Below are 13,935 nucleotides of genomic sequence, written 5' to 3'. Positions count from 1 at the left end.
AATGCAATTGTACGAATAATTTCTTCAAGGGGTTTAAATGATACTGTAGGAAGTTGCTAAATACGAAATAATCACTTAACATATAATATCATGAAGATACGGGGCCAGTTCAACTTCTGACACAACTTGGCTCATGGTAACCCGAAAGGGCCACTCGTCAAAAAGGCTTAATGTCGGACCCTGGCGTAGCTTACTTAAATGTATTGTTAACAAAGGACAATAGGTTTGGAGAAATAGGACAAGCTGGTTTTGTCAATAAAGAGAAGTTCATCTTTGGATGTACAGTAAGCCATTGCATTTTAAAAAAGACAGCCTCATTTTGCCAAATTAAGTAGAACTTAACCTGGTTTTGTCAATAAAATGAAGTTTGTCTTTGGATGTATAGTCATTGCATTTAAAAAAAAGACAGCACTATCTTACCGAATTAAGTAGAAATTAACCTGCACAAACAAATCTCCCAATGACATGAGAACATCAATCAGATTCATTAAGAACTCCTTCTGTGTATGGGCTGCAAGAGTAAATAAGAGAAAGTGCGAAGGGTGTATGATTCTCCCTCATCATTCCTCTCCACCTGCCATAAATCACCCTTATCCAATTATGATAAAGTCTGCAGCCTAGATGATAAGACCTTTTTTTTTTTTTAAGCACTGGCAGGGTAATACTCATTCTAAAACATGTATCCTTCAATGAATGAGAAAGAGATTTCATTTGAGCTTCACCGGGGCATATCCTTTTAATTAATAGGGCTTGCTTCAGTGAGAGATTGGTGTGGCTATTTAAAATGTTAAAAGGTTTTTCTGATTTTCTCCCTCTTACGTTGCACACTCGCAGCACTGCTGACACACACAGTCATGATCTGTGTGTGTGCATGCTGTCATCATCACGCTTTATGACATCTGTGATTAATTTTGGCTGTGGTGAAAGCAGGGCTTCAAGTGTGAATGTAGTATGTGTGCATGGCTGAGATGTGACAGAACTGTGACGATAAACTGATGCTTAATGTCATCTACAATTGTGTGTATATGCCTACCTTTAAACATTTTGCGAACACTCTGGCCACAGCGCTGGGTAGAACTGCAAAATCTGATTGGATCTAATAGAAGAGCTGGAACAAAATGTTTTCCATGAGAAATGCTCAATTCTGACTGACACCAATCAGAGAAGGGCAGGTAACCCAAGAAAGTGCCTCGGGCATTGAGCTGAAGGGGGGCCCGAGACACTGGTGACATTGGCCCATATCAATGACAAAATATTGGCACTGCTTAATATCGGAACTCCCTTGCATAGGACCCCTTACTAAAAATTGTTATCATGACAGGCCTGTGCACCTATGTTAAAGTTGTCATGACGATATTATTTTTCCCATTAGCGCATGCAGATGTCGTTCATGTCCAAACACGAAATGGAAAAAGAATTAAGAGTAGTTGGAGCCACTTTGTGCTATGTTTCTAGAATTAGTGCAGATGTGCACTATATTGATATAGATGGCAAGGTGGCAAATTAAAGGAAATAACTTGAATAAACTGAAGAAAATGTATTAAGAAATAATAATTTCACATCCTTTGTGTGGAGACATAGACTCATAAAGTGAGTGGAAAGATGAATGAAGCTTTTTTGGCAGCTTTATTCCCTTTGCCAATTTATAGGTACACCGAGATAACACCACGGCAGTATAATACAACATCCACACAATAAATTTTTATTTTATTATAATGCTCAGGGCAGCGGCACGGTGGCCGACTGGTTAGAGCGTCAGCCTCACAGTTCTGAGGTGCGGGGTTCAATCCCCGTCCCCGCCTGTGTGGAGTTTGCATGTTCTCCCCGTGCCTGCGTGGGTTTTCTCCGGGCACTCCGGTTTCCTCCCACATCCCAAAAACATGCATTAATTGGAGACTCTAAATTGCCCGTAGGCATGACTGTGAGTGCGAATGGTTGTTAGTTTCTATGTGCCCTGCGATTGGCTGGCAACCACTTCAGGGTGTACCCTGCCTCCTGCCCGATGACAGCTGGGATAGGCTCCAGCACGCCCGCGACCCTAGTGAGGAGAAGCGGCTCAGAAAATGGATGGATGGATGCTCAGGGCTTGTTTGATGTTTTATGGAGTTATATTTATTTTTAATTTTGCAGGCTCTTGCTCCTCTGAGAAGTACTACGTCCACATGTACGTAGGCCTTTTTAAAAATGTGTCAACATGAAAACATTCAAAGGCTGCCTAAGCAACAAGTGCATGGTGCTATAGGCCTGGTACACACAAGGATTTTTCAAATCTTAAAAGATTTTTTTAATTTATCTGTGACAGACTTCACATATAAAGATAAAAGAAACCAGGCATTTAACAGTTTGGGTTGTTTTGTGTGTGGTGTGCTCCGATAATCTCAACATAGAACACCACACACAAGAAGAAATCTCGTGTGATCATACGTGATCTCACAAAAGTGAAGAAGAAACACTTGCGGGTATGCACTAATGTTACTTGAGTGTTCCCGATGGTTGCCAGAAGCAGGAACGTTGTTAAATGGCATTGATGTCACAAAAAGGCTTGCTTCTTGCTGTAAGGGGAATCCACTTTTATACAAAAAAACTGACATCGGGTAAGACGTTATTTTTTATTTATGGTCATTTCCGTTTTCATCAGTAAAGAGTACTTCTTGATTGTTCAGTTAAGACATAAAATAGTCTGGCATATGACAACCAAAACTGTCGAGACATTGTCTTTATGTGTGTACCGGGCTATAAGATAGTCTCATCAGAAGACTGAATAAAGCCATTGTTAGAAGAATGGATGGATAGTTACACAGATGTTCATCCATCTGTCAGTTTTCTACTGTATACTGTACCATTTCTGCAGTCCAATCTCGGGTAAGCGGAGGAAAATGGATGGATGGATGGATACCTTTTCTATGCCTATTGTCCTCATCGAGGTCCTGGGTGAGCTGGAGCCTTTCCCAGCAGACTTTGAGAGGCAGTGCACACCGTGGACTCTATCACAGGACACATATAGACATACAACCATTCACACGGATATTCACACCTTTGGACAAGTTAGCGTTTTCAGTCATTCTGCCATGTATATTTTTTGGAACACTGGATGTTTGGATGCATGGATTTTCATGTTCTTTCCCAGTAATTTTCATTTGTACTTTGTCTTTTGCATCTGCTCTGCCTTTTGTTATTCACACCCAGCTTGTGCCAAGCAATTTTTGTTTTGTACTTTGAGGTTTGTATTTTATTTGTACTTGTACTTTTTTTGTACTTCAATAGGCTCTGTCGTTCCCAATCCTGAGTGCTTCAACCCCCTTTAGGGTGACCTTGTTAAATAAAAGCTTGGGTACTTCTTGACTGTTACTACATTTGAATCCTGCCCATATGTCACAATATCACTGTAAAGAGAAAAATAAAATAAAAAAATGAAAACTGCATCACAAGACCAAAAAAAAAGACAGTTTTCAAACTCTAAAATGTTCACGATGGCCACATTTTTGCAAATCATTGTCATTGTAGTTTGGATAGAATGTTGTTTGTGTGTACATCAGCCATCATTTAATTTCTCTAATGGGATAAATGAAATATTTATATATCATGAGTGTCAACCATGTTGGAAAAGCATTGGTTGGGAAGAAGTTTGAAGGAATCAGCAAGAAGTGACCTTACAATAAACCTTGGATGTTACCCTCTGCAATGATGGCTTCATGAAAAACATTAATAATATGAAGTCATTTCCAAAGCTCTGTCTCATCTAATAAACAAAACCCCAAAATTCTATAATGACCATAACTGTAATTTAAACCTGAAAAATAAAAAAAAAGAGCAGAGCGCACTAAGGGAAATTCCGGGGTACATTGCAGATAGTTTACCCTCCCGACCCTCTCAATCCGTTCCTCCCCAGCATGCTCCACATCGCCCACCCTACCCCCTGCCCACCTCCTCCTCTCCCCCCTGAAAACCAATGGTCCCTTGGGCTACCATTTGTGAAATCATCTCTGCCCTCACAGCTCTGCTCAACTGTCACATCGCATCTCGTGCACACACAGACAGTCAGCACTAACAATGTTGGGGCTTTTTTTCATACTTCGTAGAGCTAATCTCCACCTCCCATTGTGCACACATGCAACCTGCGCATTGCATATTCTACCATCAACCACTGGCAGTTTCCATCTTTCTTTTACTAGGTTCATGCAGGCCTTAAACTCAACGTTATATACTGAGCATATCACTCTTCTAAACGAATCACAAGTATACGTAATACATCTTTTGACAATAGTGTAATGCATACCGGTCAATGTCATCTTAAATGTCAAATCCCATATATATATATATATAAACTAGTAAGTCATAAATATATTTATATCAAATTTTCATGACAAACCACATAAAGCGAGAGAAGCTCAAAAACATTTAATCATAAACCTTGGGGATCTGTGTTTTAATGGAAGGTAAAATTTAGGGCAGGATACAGAAGAATGAGCCTAGCTAGGGGAAAAGGAGTGTTTCATAAGAGATGGCCAAATGCATTGTGAGAGTGCAGTGCAAGGACAAGAGGCCTGGTGGGATAAGCCTAAGTGCAAAATGACAGATAGAGAGTGTTGGGTAAAACATAATAGATAAAATGAGTAGGAAAATTATTGAAAGGGGAAACTTCAGAAGCTACTTTTGTGCCATTCTTCAATCTGACAACCAAAATCTCAGTTGTGAAACAGGTGTGCTGTTGTTTACTACAAGTGAAGAATGACTTTTGGCAGTTAAAGGCCCATTACAGAAGCTGAGAGACAACACGCTATGACAGAAGGATGGAGAGACTTCAAACGCAAGCTGTGGGCTGGAGTCTGTCAAATCAATAACACCTCAATGTGCACCTCTGCCAAATCCACTTCAGTGACTGCATGCATGAAAGGCCTCTTTGTACACAGCAAAATAAACTTTTGCAAAAGTAAAGTGACACTTTGTTGGTATACCTGCACGCTCTAATAAGATGCAATATAATAATGTGAGCCAAATGCTTTTTTCACTTTTGTTATTTATAATTAGTCATAATGGAGCTGTTCCTGCCACCCAAATGATAGATACCAGTCCATGATATCTTAATGTTGGTCCACAATAATTGTTTCAATTTTACACTAATTTAAAAAACGTATATTTTTTAAAATGAATTGTATATTTTTGCAATTTCACTCATGATGGAAACACTCCCTCTTACAAAGAAACCATTCTTTTCAGAGTGCATGGTGCAGAGAAACTGCTGCTAACTACAGTACTGTCAATCAGCCATACATGCATTTTTCATTACTGTTCAGGGTCAAAGGTTTGCTGGAGTTTTTCCCGATTGACTCTGGGCAAGAGGTGGGGTACACTTTGAACTGGTCGCCAATCAGTCACAGGGCACATACAGACATAAGACATACAACACTTAATTTATTTTTACTTTTGTTCACAGTGCAATCTTTTCAGAGTTCTGTGATGTACTGATTGTGTGCTCGTTGTCCATTGTAAAGACAATCTTTTACACATCTTGTCCAGGTATATTGCAGTATACTGTACATTAGATGTGCAGGTGTAGATCCAAGACATCCAGTTATTAAAATCGATCTAATAGCCATTGGTTCATGCAAAAAGTTTGACAAAGTTTACATGAATATTTTTGATCTTGTATTAACCAATGAATATTGATATTGATATTGTACAGCTGTGTGAACTGCATTTCCATGTGACCCTAACCTTAATCTTAAACCGAAATAGACAGAGTAAGCAATAAGTGGATTTGAACTTTCACTTTTCTGATTTAATTTGCTTTATTAGAGACCTAAACACCATTTAAAACGCAAGGAATTTTCTTTAGTGTTTGTAAGATCGTTTACCACATTGTAAAAATTATCTTATAAAAAGGAAAGCTTTTTTTCAACAGAATTATCTCCAAGCAACGTCCTAACCAAAATATGGTAAAATTTAGAATAAAGTCACAGTCGGGTCATCGCTGTCCACATAATCATACCCACTTCAAAGAACTACACAGACATAGTCAACCATTGAAGCGCTGAGCACATATTTGGCCTCTTTTGCTGAAATAAATATTTGCTGACAGCCCTTTCCCAAAACCTATTTCTTATAGATTGCTTTGGAAGTATTGTTGTACCATGTCAAGAGATGGGCTCTACCCTTCAATCAATCACGGATTTAACCTACCAAACACAGACCTGCAAATGTTTGGGTTGTTGTTGCAACACTCGTCTGCCCTGCTGCGATCAGCAAAGTCGAGCATGAATGGAAAAGTTAAACAAGAGTGTAGCATCTCTTTCTCACTCAACTCGTTATTGAATTTAGCCCAGCCAGTTTTGGTGACAGTTGTGTTTTACTGATTTCAATGTGAGTCTACTTAGTTCACATAACTTCCAATCATTCCTTGTTAAGGCTGGTCCATCTTTTGGAAGGAGTGTCATAAGGCACAAAAGGCAAAGATTAAGAGAAATATTCCTTAGGTCTCCTACATTCTCACGCAATATGCTGACATCTTGTATCCACTATTAAGTGTTATATAATTTTAGAGGCATATTTTTCATGAAAATGTTGGTTGATTAACAAATTGTTTGATCTCAGGGGTATCCAGCTTTAAAAGGATTCTCAGTCTGTGCAGAGGATTATGATGGAGAGAGGTTTCAAAGCTGATTAACTTGTTTGCGAATAATGTCAGCAAGCAGCAATCTGTGTCACATTCTTTGTTGAATAAATTGGTGGGTTGCACTGTGACGCAGGATGTCATGCCATATATGGAGCTGCGGCAGTCAACATCCCACCAACACAGCCTACAATTTCAAGTCACATCACGTTTTACCGTTCCAAACTATACCCTGGCAAAACAAATCTAACTGTAAACAATACTGGTGACCAGGTGCGAGTCTAGGTTGAGTACTTAGGGTGGGTGGAGCCCATGACCTAATTTTGGAACGTACCCTTCTGAAATTTGATCAAACTTTTTAGACCTTGAAAAAGACCATTTGGTGGATGACCCAAAATAGGGCTAGCCTCACCACTAATAGACAATAATAATAATAATGAAATGACAGCATTATTATTATTATTATTATTATCCATCCATCCATCCATCCATTTTCTGAGCCGCTTCTCCTCACTAGGGTCGCGGGCGTGCTGGAGCCTATCCCAGCTCTCATTGGGCAGGAGGCAGGGTACACCCTGAACTGGTTGCCAGCCAATCGCAGGGCACATACAAACAAACAACCATTCACACTCACATTCACACCTACGGGCAATTTAGAGTGTTCAATTAACATGCATGTTTTTGGGATGTGGGAGGAAACCGGAGCGCCCGGAGAAAACCCACGCAGGCACGGGGAGAACATGCAAACTCCACACAGGCGGGGCCGGGGATTGAACCCTGCTCCTCAGAACTGTGAGGCTGACGCTCTAATCAGTTGGTCACCGTGCCGCTATTATTATTATTATTATTATTATTATTATTATTATTATTATTATTATTATTATTATATCAATTTATCTATATATTCAATACATTATTAAAGTCTGGTTTATTGTCAGAAAAGCACAGACCTTTTGTAATATTATGAATACAATATGAGTATTTAATCTCAGAGGAAAGAAATATTTAAAACATTTTGGCTTTTCTATAGCTCTTAAAGAAGAAGTAAGTATTTTACGAGGTCACCTTTTGATTTGAGTAATAGACAACACTGTTGGAAATGTAGTATAGACTCATGATTTCTATTTTGGCCGGTCCAGGAGTCTGTGACCTTTTGTTACTGCTTTGCTGTTGCATGTCTGAGCCAATAGATGGCAGTGTGAGATAAATAATGCAGTTCTGAACCGCTAAAGCCCTGTGTCAAACACAAGGCCCGGGGGCCAGATCCGGCCCACCATATCATTTTATGTGGCCCGTGAAAGCAAATCATTTGCGTCAACTGACTGTTTGGAAGAAGGAATGATTAAATGGAAGTGAACTGTAATGACATATTTGAGATATATAAATTGTTGTATTGTATCCTGTTTTGTATTTACACGGTTACTATAACGCATTGATTTTCAGTATAAACTATACATCAAGATGCAGCTAATTTTAATTAGTTTTGACAAGAAATAAAATATTCTCGGTAAGATTTTGAGTTCTTGAAGGTCATGTCAACTTATTCAGCCAACTACTCTTAAAATTATTTTTTTTTTTTTAAATGTATAAACACGGCCGATCTTGACATAAGATACTTCAAGGAGACACTTCATATCGTATCAGACACACTGGGCAAAAACTCTTGGCTATTCAATTAACTAGTGAAAGCTCCACAGGCCTAATTAGCTTATTACCTAATAGCTATGCAGTACCCACCATTACAAGCCCCCTGCCGAGTCAGTGCCGACACATAACATAGAGCAATTCAAGAGGAGGCATTGAAACATTATCGCCGTGTGGTCAACTGTCATGTCATAGATTGTGTCAGGGTTGTAAATCAAGCATTATCTGGTCATTAGCGTTAACGCAGCTGGAAATGTGTGTAGCGGTTCTGACCATTGATATGAAAACTGTACGGCAGTGCGCTGTAGCAACCCGGCTAACCGATGTGCTTACCTGGCAGCCGTGTTGGGAAGTTTGATATTCCCTTCAAAGGCAATGCATGGACATTGAAATTAAGTCATAACTTGCTAATTTCTCAACCGTTTTTCACAAGGTTTACTTACTTTACTTTACAATTTATCTTTGTGCTTATGCTTTCTGTGTCCACTGGGACACCTGTCACATGAGCAGCACTCTAAGGTTCTGTGCCCCAGTGAGGAAAAGAGAAACAAAGCATTGCAGGACGAATGGGCTGAAAAGGACACTTGTCAAACTAGCAGGCAGGTTTTGCAACATGGCATTGCAACGGATCGATACTAGGCTGATGTCGCAGCCACGCTATCTTTAATTCCTTGGTTATCTTAACTCACTGATTTGCGTGTCCACTTATGCCAGGAAGAAAAATGCTATGCATCAGCATTGTGTCGCCCTGATGTGTTTGCCATTAAGCGTTTGATTCCATTATGGGACATAAGCATGATTGATGCCAATGGGGGGAAATATGAATAATGCCGACAGTGCAGCTCCTCTGATGAAGTCCCATTTGCATACTGACCGCTTTGATTATTGCATGAAAATTTACAGTAAAGTAGCATAATATATAAAATGATCAAAACTCGAGCGAGATAGAATATATTTTTTGGCTAGTGGGTGGAGATTTAATACTGTTATGAAAACATTTTGTTTATCCCATCAAGAAGTATTTAATTTTTAGGACCATAAATAGAATAGATTTATATATTACAGGAAGCATCATTTTTGGTGTCATTCATACTGCCCTCATTATGTATGTTTAGTTTCAGGATCATTAAACTTGTTTTTATTTTTCTTGATCCATAATATACAGAGCCCCAGACATGATGTGAAAAAAAAATACTAGTTCATGCGCACGAACTACTAATTTGTGCGCACGAGCTACTAATTTGTGTGCTCAATACATAAATAAATGGCTTAAAAGACCCAAGTTGTGTGGTTGCACAAATACCATCGCTTAAAACTACTTAAGTGGCCGGTATTCATAAATGATCTAAAAATGCAGGATGATCATGAAAATGATATTGAATTAAATTTCATGAGCACATGAGGAACATTATGAATTAAGACAACATTCTCCCTGATTGTCTGTGGAACAAATGTGCTCCTCAACAGTAAAGCACTATAGAAAAATATCTGGCATAAAGAATGTCCCTCAATAACGGTCTAGTAAAATCATTAATTCATAGCCTGTTCATCTAAGTCATTCCCTTTATAATAGTGCATTTGCCCTTTAAATTAAGCCTAAATGCTGAGTTAGAGCATTATTTTATTTGATCATTACCCAAGCATGCTCCTGGGAGCAAGATTACAGAATGACCGTGACTGATGACTTGGTTGTGCTGTTCTTTCCATCGGCATCTTTTCCTGTAGATTTCAACATAAAGTCCTTTTAATATCACTCCTTATTAAATCAGAAAAATGCCTGATGGTTAGTTTTTTTGCCTTAATAGCCTGTCAACAGCAATCGTTGTCATTTTATGTCTAAACCCGGTGATGCAGATCAAGCTACATTAAGCACATTGGTCATTTTGCTGACACAGATTTGGGGACATCTGCTTCTAAGTTAGCAATAGGAAACTACATTACCCTCTTGTTCCTCAGTGCATGAAGAGAAATAACAGCCAGCCTGACATGATCTAGTAGATGGGCTTCGGTGTAATGGGTGATAAGTGCGTGATGGTCAGTTACATTAAATCAAAAAGAAAAAAAACAACATTGATCGATAGTACTAATGATAGGCTGCTTCTGTATGTGTTCCTTGAATGGGCCAGAGGCATAATCAGACAGAGGAGTACAACGTCCAAGTGAATCTAAGCCAAAGCTGAGAATCTTTCATGTATAAGGTTTAGTTTTTCGTCACCACCACCACTTGACGATGTGAGATTTTAAAATAGCTGAATATGCTTGTGCCAAGGCTTCAGGGAACTAGTGTGTCCATGAATAATTCATAGTCAAATAATCAGAGGAAGACAGGTTGTCAGTCACCATATTTTTTTCCTCCTCTTGTGTGAAGAAACAGGAGAAAGTGCTGTTAGAAAGGAAAAAAACTACATCGCTATGGATGCAAGCTGTTGTTCTTCTGATCGGTGGCGTGCAGGGAGGGAATGGGCATCCAAACAGGTTTGGGCAGGCATTAACCCCCACACCCCAAACCCATTGACAAATTTCTTTCGATCGGGAATAATTTCCATCAGCGACTGCCCCGTCAACAAATGTATTTAGATTGGGGGAAAAAAATTCGTCACACTCCCTCACCCACAGGGAGCATTGCAGACCATCTTCATCTTCAAACTATGATTTTAATGAAAGTGTGGATAAAAGAGTAAATAACAGGGCACTGTGGTAAGTAATCGGTTGGAAATAATGAAGAAGGTCAACAGTCAGGCACTTCACTCCTTGTCACAGTGGTTCTTCAGGGTTTACATCAGATAATCTTCTTGGGGATCAAATTTTCTGATTTAGGCACCTGCACTTGCAGTTTTAAGGTCAATATGAGACAACCTATTGCCATTTTTCTAGGCAATACAAAGAACCCTCAGGCGGATGACCGAGGCTTTCAGTGGCAATATGGAAAAGCATCCATCCATCCATCCATTTTCTGTACCGCTTATCCTCACAAGGGTCGCGGGCGTGCTGGAGCCTATCCTAGCTATCTTTGGGCGAGATGCGGGGTATACCCTGAACTGGTCGCCAGCCAATCGCAGGGCACATATAAACAACAACCATTCGCACTCAAATTCACACCTAGGGGCAATTCAGTCTTCAATCAACCTACCACGCATGTTTTCGGGATGTGGGAGGAAACCGGAGTACCCGGAGAAAACTCCACGCAGGCGAGGCCGGGATTTGAACCCCGGTCCTCAGAACTATGAGGTAGATGTGCTAACCAGTCTTCCACCGTGTCGCAATGGCAAAAAGGGATTTGTAATAGTGGCCATTCACAAGTACATTGAACCTGTGAGGAACACTGTCCTTTTGGCACTTGTGCGAGAAACAAACTGGAAGAGTCACCCTTTTCCCGAAGGTGGTGGTACAAATGGATAGTGCAGTAGTTGTACTATGGTCTGTAACTGCCTTGTGGATAAATGAAATGGTGACTTCCAGTTAGGGAAACCATTGATCTTCCACTTTATCCTGTTAAATGTCAAAAGTCAGGAATCCTATCAAAGATAAGCATGAAGTGTAAGAGATGTTGCACTTTTCTGGTGGCATAATGAAATAAACTCAATTAAAGCACCCACTGGCTACGTTGACATGGACAGCAATGACCGACCCTACTAGAAATTTTAAAAACCATATGTATGAATCTAAAGTTACAAATCAGGATGGCCAAGCGCCGAAGTGTACAGGGCCATATTCTCCTATTCGCGTGTAAGTCCTTTTCTACGTGCCTGGACTTCAAAGCGGATTCTCCCATCCAGACTTCTGACACTCCCACCACATGTAAACTAGGAATAAACCCAGAAACACCAAACAGGCGTGAATGACTGACAGCTGAGGCTGGCTTCAAATCTTGGAAACATGTGAATTTGTAAACGCCTTATGTAGCGGATACAGTGTGTAGTCGTCCGGTGGGGAATTGCGGACTGCTCCACAGCTACAACATTTGAAGGAGAGCACGTTTTTTTTTTTTTTTTTTTATTCTGTATAAAATAAAGCCAATATAAATAATTTAATCAGGATACTATGCTGATGACAGAATTAATGTTTGGTGGCTCATTAATAAAAAAGGCGGTGTGCCTACTGCATTCAAGATCAGCGGTCCATAAACTTTAGTGCGCTTGTTTCTCTTCAATTAGAATCAGAATCAGAACCATCTTTATTTGCCAAGTATGTCATAAACAGGCGACACGGTGAACGACTGGTTAGAGCGTCTGCCTCACAGTTCTGAGGACCCGGGTTCAATCCCCGGCCCCGCCTGTGTGGAGTTTGCATGTTCTCCCCGTGCCTTCGTGGGTTTTCTCCGGGCTCTCCGGTTTCCTCCCACATCCCAAAAACATGCATGGTAGGTTAATTGACAACTCTAAATTGCCTGTAGGTGTCCATGTGAGTGTGAATGGTTGTTTGTTTATGTGTACCCCGCCTCCTGCCCGATGATAGCTGGGATAGGCTCCAGCACGCCCGCGACCCTAGTGAGGAGAAGCGGCTCAGAAAATGGATGGATGGATGGATGTCATAAACACACAAGAAATTTGTCTGTGGTAGTTGGAGCCGCTCGAGTACGGCAACAGACAGACATTTGACAGAAAATATTTTTGAGACATACATTTAAAAAAAAAAAAGTTCAGTCCCATGTTGACTGAACTTAGAGTTGTTAGCGGTAAACTGTTTTTCCAGTTTTTCTGCATAATTTATCTTTGCGATATTAATTTATTTAGTCAGCTGGTTTCTAGCGCAATTGTAAAGGGCTGTCCCCATTTTGATAGGCGTACTGTTTAGCCTGGTAAAGTTGCTGAATTTTGGCAGTGAACCACGGCTTGTTCTTATTGAACGTGCAAAATGTCTTTGTTGCTACACACACATCTTCACAGAAACTGAAATAGGATGTGACACAGTCCGTATATTCATCTAGGCTGCCAGTTGAAGTTTCAAAGACACTCCAATATGTGCAGTCTGAACAGTCTTGAAGTTCTAATTTTGCTTTATAGGTCCACTTCTTCATCGTTTTCACCACAGGCTTTGCACATTTACAGTACGTTTTTGCCTGTATGTTTGTATTCAGTGAATTAAGCAGTGATCAGACGAGCCCAGAGCTGCGCAGGGGATTGCACGGTGTGTGTCATTTAGCATGGTATAGCAGTGGTCTAGAATTTTGTTTTCCCTGGTAGAGCAGTCAATGTGTTGCTTGTATTTAGGGAGTTCGTGGCTGAGCCTTTCCCATATTGGGTTAATCTTTATTTCATTAAAAAAAACTCCAAAGGCGTGTCTTAAAAAACAGCCTGGAACATGTTTGACGTGAAATCACCCCTCGCAGTTATAGGTGAGCATCATAAACTCAAAGGCCTGCTAGTGCCGATATAATTCGTCAATAAATATCACAGCTAAAACGCTTTAATAGCTTACTCACAGCGCCTCTTTGATCAATTCAATAAATAATTGTTTGTTAATTCTTTCTATGTACATTTAATAGCTTTCTGGAACTCTCTTATACAATATTATTAGTGCGTGTGGCGTATATTGTAACTGCATCCAAACTTCAAGTACAATATGATGTTTCATTTTCCAGGGAGCTTGAATTACTAAATTCTCTGACCTGCTTCAGAGGAACAGTGCTGAAAGATCCTGTGAAGTGAATTTAGAGATTATGTTTCTCAATACCTTATATA

Source organism: Phyllopteryx taeniolatus, chromosome 8 (assembly GCF_024500385.1).
Source record: "Phyllopteryx taeniolatus isolate TA_2022b chromosome 8, UOR_Ptae_1.2, whole genome shotgun sequence".
NCBI lineage: Eukaryota > Metazoa > Chordata > Actinopteri > Syngnathiformes > Syngnathidae > Phyllopteryx > Phyllopteryx taeniolatus.
The sequence above is the reverse complement of the archived record's forward strand: the minus strand, read 5'-3'. Positions refer to the sequence as shown.